The sequence below is a fragment of the Triticum urartu genome, chromosome 5A (assembly GCF_056163025.1).
Source record: "Triticum urartu cultivar PI428250 chromosome 5A, HENAU_Tu73, whole genome shotgun sequence".
Lineage (NCBI taxonomy): Eukaryota > Viridiplantae > Streptophyta > Magnoliopsida > Poales > Poaceae > Triticum > Triticum urartu.
Window position 1 is genome coordinate 537,178,833 of NC_141877.1, and position 9,767 is coordinate 537,188,599.

General features: G+C 40.9%; 1 long non-coding RNA gene across 1 annotated transcript; it reads left to right on the forward strand.

Annotated features, from left to right (window-relative positions):
- The first annotated feature begins 5,339 nt into the window (after positions 1-5,339).
- On the forward strand, positions 5,340-6,163 carry LOC147972603 (uncharacterized). Its single transcript, XR_015603469.1, has 2 exons — positions 5,340-5,511; positions 5,945-6,163. It is a non-coding gene; the product is annotated as an uncharacterized LOC147972603 (long non-coding RNA).
- Positions 6,164-9,767: the final 3,604 nt, after the last annotated feature.

Below are 9,767 nucleotides of genomic sequence, written 5' to 3' on the forward strand. Positions count from 1 at the left end.
CGGGCATGCGAGTTTACGCGCTCTAGAGTTGGGGCCCTCGGCCACCACCCAAACCTCGACGTATCGCCACCAAACCATGTATTTATGATTAAATAAGTACTTATGTAACTAGAAATGATTTTTGGAAAAAATAAATAGCAAACTATGAGGCAGCTGCAGTTCAAATTTGACCCGCTTCCAGCTGAATCGGCGGAAATTTGTCTTTTTCACGAGAGGTGGATAAAAACATTTTACACCCAACCATTTTGTCAATTGTGCATTAAATATGGCCTAGTATTTTATAAAAATGATTTGGTCCAGTTTTGCAACAATTATTTGGTAGTTCCTTCACAAAAAAACCTCCTTTTGGGCACTCGAAAAATGGAAAATGGTTTTTTCGTCCAACGAAAATGAAAACTTCCTTAGGCAACATTGTTTGCATCCAATATGCACCCTTGTGCACAATATGAGATCATTTGAACAAACTATGCCATGAATGTGGCCATAAGATTGATCATTTGGCTTGAAAGCCATTGACCTTCACACATGATAGCTCATTTCTGAGAACACTTTTTTAAAATAATTATCGTATTACAAGTTTATTATTTTTCCCGGAAACTTAATCACATATAATGATACAATGCGAAGGTTTTCCAATTTTTTGATTTTTTTTGAATTTTTTATGCCCGTTTCAAAATGTGGTCAAAACGGCGGGCTTGACCGTTCCTAGGTAGCGGTTGAATCTTGGAATTTTTTTGGTGTTTCTCTGATTAAATAGATACTTATGTACCTATAAATGATTTTTGGAAAAAATAAATAGCAAACTATGAGGCAGCTGCAGTTCAAATTTGACCCGCTTCCAACTGAATCGGTGGAAATTTGTCTTTTTCACGAGAGGTGGATCAAAACTTTTTACACCCAACCATTTTTTCAATTGTGCATTAAATATGTCCTAGTATTTTAGAAAATTGATTTGGTCCAATTTTGCAACAATTATTTGGTAGTTCCTTCACAAAAAACCTCCTTTAGGGCACTCGGAAAATGAAAAATGGTTTTTTCGTCCAAAGAAAATGAAAACTTCCTTAGGCAACATTGTTTGCCATTCCAATATGCACCCTTGTGCACAATATGAGATCATTTGAACAAACTATGCCACGAATGTGGCCATAAGATTGATCATTTGGCTTGAAAGCCATGAATCTTCAGAGATGATAGCTCATTTCTGAGAACACTTTTTTAAAATAATTGCCGTATTACAAGTTTGTTATTTTTCTTGGGAACTTGGCCACATATAATGACACAATGCGAAGGTTTCCCAATTTTTTGATTTTTTTTGAATTTTTTATGCCCGTTTCAAAATGCGGTCAAAACGGCAGGCTTGACCGTTCCTAACTAGTGGTTGAATCTTGGAAAACTTTTGGTGTTTCTCTGATTAAATAGATACTTATGTACCTAGAAATCATTTTTGTAAAAAATAAACAGCAAACTATGAGGCAACTGCAGTTCAAATTTGACCCGCTTCCAGCTGAATCGACGGAAATTTGTCTGTTTCATGGGAGGTGGATCAAAACTTTTTACACCCAACCATTTGGTCAATTGTGCATTAAATATGTCCTAGTATTTTAGAAAATTGATTTGGTCCAATTTTGCAACAAATATATTATAGGTCCTTCACAAAAAAACTCATTTTGGGCACTCAAAAATGGAAAATGAATTTTTCGTCCAAGGAAAATGAAAACTCCCTTAGGCAACATTGTTTGGAATTCCAAGATGCACCATTGTGCACAATATGAGATCATTTGAACAAATATTTGAATGGACTTTCACAAAAAAACTCATTTTGAGCACTGAAAAATGAATGAATTTTTTTATCTTGAATCGATCATGACCAATTTATATGGTCATAAGGTCATCAAATGGTTTGCTGCGTTCTGATTGGACCATGGGCATATCACGCGGATCACGCATCAACCACCGTAGGATGCTTCCGTATCCAACGGTCCAAACCCACCCGAGCCGAAACCCTAGGTTTGTCCTCTTGGACATTTTCCACCCACCCCCCGCCTCCATTCTTTCTCTCATTCCTCTCTCCCCCGCCTCCATTCTTTCGCTGCAGATCCGCCACCCACCCCAATCCCTCACCCCGATCCAGATCGACGACGACGGCCCCCCGTCGCCGCCCCTCCTTCCCCATCCCGCCGCCGCCTCTCTCTCCCACCCACCCTGATCCATCCCCTCCCCCGGCGGGATTCGCCGCTCCACTCTCTGCCCCACACACCACTCATCGTCCCCTCCTCTTTCTCCTAGATCCACACGCCGCCGCCGCCATCCTCTCCCCTTCCCTCACCTCGCCTTCTCTCTCAAGCCCCCCCGATGCCAACTGCGACTTCGCCGACGGGAATGGGGCCGGATCCGCCACGCCCGAGCGCTCCATCCTCGTCGACAGGGACGACTACATCCTGGCAGGTCCGAGCGCTCCATCTGGTGGGTCCGAGCGCTCCATCCTCGACAAGGATGACGGGGACGACTACATCTTCGACAGGGACGACTACATCCACCAGGTCGCCCGCCAGGGTGGCGGCAGACTTCGCCATGGGCGGCGCGGCGGCGGTGTTGGCCGAGACGGGGGCGGCGCCGGTGGAGCGCGTCAAGCTGCTGCTGCAGAACCAGGCCAAGATGCTGCGCCGGGGCGCCCTCACGCGGCCCTACCGCGGGATCACCTACGCCTTCGCCCGCGTCCTCTGCGAGGAGGGCACCGCCACGCTCTGGTGCGGGAACCAGGCCAGCGTCATCCGATACTTCCCCACCCAGGTCCGCCCCCTCCTCCCTCCCTTCCTTCCTTGACAATCCACATTTTCGTCTGACGAATCCACCCGTCTGATTAATGGACTATCTGAATCGTGATGCCTTCCTGCATTTAGGCAGGCTTCAGCAGTAGAATTAACAAGCAACGCGGTCCTATTTGTGCATCCAACATTCTATTTTTAGTCAGTTGATTTAGTGTAGAAATGTGACGATGCAGTGGATCGGGTGAGGCTTATTTGTGTAATTCGCTTCACCCACACGTATTTTCTGTGGCCCTCAAATTTGCTCACGGCTCTGAGGTAGTGAGGTGCTGTCTGACTGGCTGGTAGCTGCCAGCTTTTTCTCACCACAGAATCTATAGTGTCTTTCCCTTTCATAAGGCTAGTTATAAATTTATATCTGGCACAGGGAAAGCAGTAATGGCTCAGAATCTGATCGGCTATTTGTCAGGGAGTACTACTGCATATCAACAAGAAGTACGTAGGGCTATCTGACTGACTCACTTCCTAGCCATAGTAGCCAGTGCTTAGCTCTGTATGGTGGTCGTTGCTTCGTTGAATTGCTTGTGTTGCTGTAGCCATAGTAGCCAGTGCTACTGTTTCCACAATCGAGTTCTGAATCTGCTTGTTGCTCTCCTTCTTCGGCTACCTCCCTGGCATCATCTACGCCGTCTGGGCCGTCTGGGTCATCACTAAGTAGGTGTCGGAGGGGCTCCTCACCTCTGTCTGCCTCTACGTATGCATGCACCGATGCGCCTTGGGGGAACTTGTCATGTTTCCCGGTTATTTTCTGTTCAGTACAGTCCTCTACAGAATTTACAAAAGCAATTTTTACTGTATGGAGAAACTAAACAGATATAGTCCGTCGTATTCTTAACAACACAAAACGATGCATCTTCCAAGCAAAAGTAATTTTGCATATCCAAAAGAGAAGCGCCCTGCAGCCTGTTGTTACTTCCATCTCTGTTCCAAAAACAGAGGAACCATCTTTTTTGGTTCAGATAATTGCGAGGAAATTCCTGAACTGATCCCTGCTTCCTCTGGTTGTTGTTTGTGCCAGGTGACCCAAGGTTGCTGAAGAGGAGCAGCAGCCGCACAAGAGTATCTGAAGATGACTCCTCCGTTTCTAACCCATCCCCTTCCTTCCACTATTTTGGATGATGAACTTGATCCTGCTTAATTAATTAATTTCTCATCGTGCTTAATTAGTTGTAAATGTGCCCCCTTATTGAAGAAGAAGAAGAAGATAATACAAATGTAATTTAATTGGATGGTCCCTTTCATCGTGCTTAATTAGCTGTAAATGTGCCTCCCTTACTGAAGAAGATAAGAATCCATATGTCTTATGCAAAATTAACTTTGTCATCTTGTAAGCACTCTAGGCAGTGTCTAGAGGGTGAAAATATGAGAATAAAAAAGAATTACTGGATTAATTTAAAACATCCATCCTTTACTCCGTCCATGTCATTGTTATTTACCCCTGGGAGTATTTTTAACTTGAAAATCTCTGGTGAACTGCCATTTCGAGTACATTTGCTTGCTCTGTTAATTTTTTGGGTTAATCCATCTTGCTCTGTTAAGTAAAATTTGATATGTGGAGTAGCAGCAGTAAGCTAGACCCTCCATCTTGCTCTGTACATAGTCAAAGCTACTCCAAGTTAGCAGCAATACTGTTAACTTCTCAATTTGCTTGGATTACATTTAACTTCTAGTACTCCAGTACTCTAGTAATTTTGCTTAGAGTATTTAACAAGATTGAACTGTACATGTGTGGAGTAATTTTGCTGGGAGTATTTAACAAGATTGATAGTGGGTTCTATGCATCCCCATTTATGAGTTATGCAGAATAAGAATTACAATTTGCTGCAATTCAGATGTTTTGAATTCTTCAATCTTGAATTGTTCAATGATGATAGCTATCTTGCATCGTACTATAAAATCATGGATCGGCAACTAGGTGATTGTCAATCTGTTCTTGCTAGATGTGTTGTTGTTTTTCTTCTTCTAAGATAAGATGGTAGCATCACATGTCATCCTATCATGTTGTACTAGTTCCTGAAGTGTAAGCTAAGATGGTGGCATCAGATGTGTGTTCTGACTTGTGACTGCTTACTACATGGATACATGCAACTAGCTAGCAACCTAGCAGTACTAGTAAGAATATATGTGACTAATTCCCTCCCTATACCTTGTGATTGATTCTAGGTATATACAGATGCCATCTTTGTCTGGCAACATATGCACCTGATTACATTCAGGTGCATATAGTATACTTGAACAGTGTAAACATATGCATCTGCAAAATTATCTCATTCATAGTGTGGTGCCTATGTATACCAGTTATCAATTGGCTTGATTTAGCCTATTGATAGTCAGTGTCTCAGTGACAAAAATAACTCAAAAGCTATACCTTTAGCTGTGCTGGCAATCGAATGTATATAATCGTAACCGTGAAACTAGTCATTACCGTAGCTAGCAGATCTCTTTAGTAAGCAGTAACTGGTAGTTCTCATAATCCATCCCATAGATTACTTCCCCAACGTGTGTTCCAAGGGCTTTACCTGTTAGAGTTGATGCTTGTTTCTACTAAGTGTTGCACTTGTTTCTACTAAGTTTTAACTGTGAATCTGTTGTTTCACATATACTATATACAACTGATGCCTTGAAGAAGTCAGCTCCCCTTGGATGGTGCAGTGTAGCAAATAAATGTCGATTCATTCATTCTTTGGTGAGTGCACACTACTAGCACATTCTTTGCTGTGATCAAGTGCGACTCATATCCAGTTGTTTTCTCACATTATTATTTGGTTATGCCATGCCGCTGCCATTTTTTGCTTAAGCATGATTTGCTCCAACCCGGCATTGTGTTGTACTAGTACTAGTACATACTTCAATTGCATGCATGCATGTTTGCCGTTCCCGGAACTGTTTGACTGCTTTGCATATGGCTTGTGTCTTGCTGCTCTCTGACCTGTTGTACTGTCCATATGTTACTTGATCATTTGCAAAATATATCTCAATTTTTGCTGTAATGAGAATGTTATATGCATGGTTTCCTGTTAAATCTAAAGTTCTGCAGCAAATTTTCATCGTTATGAGAATTTTATATTCACGGATTCACTTGATTATGTTTCTAACTTTTCATAATTTATTATTTGCAGATGTTGGCTTTCATTCTTCCAAAGTTGGGTGTACATGAGCTCTAGGAAGAATCCCGAAGATAAACCACACCCAGCAATGTGTTTTAGCTCACTAGAGATAGTTATGCTTGCAGCTAGTTATGTGTATATTTAGTTATATTTTATAGCTGAATACCAGAATTGTACTATGCTTGGCCGTTGTATGAAATATTATGCCTTATTGGCTCTTTTTGAATCAAATTATCTAATTGCACAAATATAGAACTGGTGTGTGGTACCCGAAAAGCAAACCTGGTAATTGGTTCCCATTTGACTAGTGGGACCTACTTCAAAATAGAAAAGAAACAAAAGAAAACTGACAAGTGGGCTGAAAAAAGGCCGAGGCCCCCCAAAAAATTGCATTGTAAAAGGTTTCGGCCCAAAACATAAAAGTCTATTGGGCTTGGCCCATGTAGCTTACCCAAATTGAAAGAAAAGTAAACAACAAATGGGCTGAATTGTTGGGCTCGGCCCATGTAAAACACCTAATTGGATCGGGCTGAATCTTGTCAGTGACCTATTCAATTCGTCGCAATTTTGCCACGTCAGATTGCCACGTCGGATCTGACATGGCCTGGGGAGAGAGCTAGCGACCAAAACAGAAGGTCATAGGATCAACGACCTTTTGTTAAAGGTCGCTATAGTCAGTTTACGACGCCTAGCTTTTGACCTTATGTTTTTGGTCACAAAAAGGTCATAAATGGAAATTTGTGACCATTCAGTGACCAATAGTGGTGGTCATAAGTTGACATATTTCTTGTAGTGTCACCACCGTGCGTGAGTAATTCCATCGTAGGCTTGCTGGACGGTGATGGGTTGGATGGGATCTGTCATGTAATTGAGTTAGTTTTGTTAGGGTTTTATCCCTAGTGTCCACCATGTTCTGAGATTGATGTTGCTATGACTTGGCTATGCTTAATGCTTGTCACTAGGGCCCGAGTGCCATGATTTCAGATCTGAACCTATTATGTTTTCATCAATATATGAGTGTTCTTGATCCTATCTTGCAAGTCTATAGTCACCTATTATGTGTTATGATCCGTTAACCCTGAAGTGACAATAATCAGGATACTTACCGGTGATGACCGTAGTTTGAGGAGTTCATGTATTCACTATGTGTTAATGCTTTGTTCCGGTTCTCTATTAAAAGGAGGCCTTAATATCCCTTAGTTTCCGTAAGGACCCCGCTGCCATGGGAGGTTAGGACAAAAGATGTCATGCAAGTTCTTTTCCATAAGCACGCATGACTATGTTCGGAATACATGCCTACATTATATCAATGAACTGGAGCTAGTTCTGTGTCACCCTAGGTTATGACTGTTACATGATGAACCGCATCCAGCATAATTCTCTATCACCGATCCATTGCCTACGAGCTTTCCATATATTGTTCTTCGCTTATTTACTTTTCCATTGCTATTGCTATCATCACTACAAAATACCAAAAACATTACTTTTACTACCGTTACCTTTTGTTACCGTTATCACTACTATCATATTACTTTGCTACTAAACACTTTGCTGCAGATTTTAAGTTTCCAGGTGTGGTTGAATTGACAACTTAGCTGCTAATACTTGAGAATATTCTTTGGCTCCCCTTGTGTCAAATCAATAAATTTGGGTTGAATACTCTACCCTCGAAAACTGTTGCGATCCCCTATACTTGTGGGTTATCAAGACTATTTTCTGGCGCTGTTGCCGGAGAGCATAGCTCTATTCTTTGGGTCACTTGGGATTTATATCTGCTGGACACTATGAGGAACTTGAGAGATCCAAAAACCAAGATCCATCCCTCAACTACGAGGGGAGGTAAGGAACAGCCATCTAGCTCTGCACTTGATTCACCTTCTGTTATGAGTGAGTTTGCGACACCTACACCTGCTTCTGCTATTCGTTCTGATATGTCGCATGTTATTGATGATGCCACTTCTGCTATGCATGATACTTATGATGAAACTACCTCTATGCCTGATACTACTATGCCACTTAGTGATTTTCTTGATGAACAACTTGCTAGGGCTAGAGAGATTGAAAATATTGAATCTAATGATACTGATGAAAGTGATGATGAAGAATCACTTGTTATTTCTAAGGGTTATGTCTTTGATCAAGAAGCTTCTTTAGCTATTTTAGCTTGCCAAAATAGAACTGAACTCAAAATATTATTAGCTAAATGGAGTAAGCAATCTTTAAATGCTAGAATGAAACCTGACCCTGCTTTTGCTACTTCACCTATCTTTGTTACTGATAGGGATTATGAATTCTCTGTTGATCCTGATATAAGTACTTTGGTTGAATCTGATCCTTTTCATGGTTATGAATCTGATCCGTTTCATGGTTATGAATCTGAAACTGTTGTGGCACATCTTACTAAATTGAATGATATAGCTACCCTGTTCACTAAAGATGAGAGAACTTGTTACTTTTATATCCTTAAAATATTTCCGTTCTCATTAAAGGGTGATGCTAAGATATGGTTTAATTCTCTTGAATCCTGATTGTGTGCGTAGTCCCCAGGATATGATTTATTACTTCTCTGCTAAATATTTCCCTGCTCATAAGAAACAAGCTGCTTTAAGGGATATATATAATTTTGTGCAAATTGAAGAAGAGAGTCTCCCACAAGCTTGGGGGAGGCTTCTCCAATTACTTAATACTTTGCCTAATCATCCTCTTAAGAAAAATGAAATACTTGATATCTTTTATAATGGACTAACCGATGCCTCCAGAGATTACCTGGATAGTTGTGCTAGTTCTGTTTTTAGGGAAAGAACACCGGATGAAGCTGAAATTCTATTGAATAATATGTTGACAAATGAAAATAATTGGACACCTCAGGAGCCAATTCCTGAGCCTATTCCTAAACCAACTTCGAAGAAGAGGGGTATTCTATTTCTCAGTCCTAAAGATATGCAAGAGGCAAAGAAATCTATGAAAGAGAAAGGTATTAAAGCTGAAGATGTTAAGAATTTACCTCCTATTGAAGAAATACATGGTCTTAATTTACGGCCTGTTGAAGAAATATATGATCTTAATCCTTTACCTATTGAAGAAACTCATGGTCTTGATAACCCGACACAAGTAGTAAAGGTAAATTCTCTCTATAGATATGATAAAGCTGTAATCCCGTTTACTAAATTTGCTAGCCCATGCTTAGATGAGTTTGATAAATTTATGGCTAAGCAAGAAGATTTTAATGCTTATTTTGATAGACAATTGAAAAACAATTCAAATATGCTTGAACACTTGGGTGATTATATGGCTAATGTTAAAGGTGAACTTAAACTTATTATTAAACATGCTTCTATGGTTACCACTCAAGTAGAACAAGTACTTAAAGCTCAAAATGATTTGCTCAATTAATTGAATAATAAGAATAATGATAATGCTGTTAGAGTGGCTACTAGAACTGGTAGAATGACTCATGAACCTTTGTATCCTGAAGGCCACTGTCGGTGTCAAAACCAGCGGATCTCGGGTAGGGGGTCCCGAACTGTGCGTCTAGGCCGGATGGTAACAGGAGACAAGGGACACGAAATTTTACCTAGGTTCGGGCCCTCTTGATGGAGTTAAAACCCTACGTCCTGCTTGATTGATATTGATGATATGGGTGTTACAAGAGTAGATCTACCATGAGATCAGAGAGGCTAAACCCTAAAAGCTAGCCTATGGTATGATTGTATGTTGTGATTGTTGTCCTATAGACTAAAACCCTTCGGTTTATATAGACACCGGAGAGGGTTAGGGTTACACAAGGTCGGTTACAAAGGAGGAGATATCCATATACGTATTGCCTAGCTTGCCT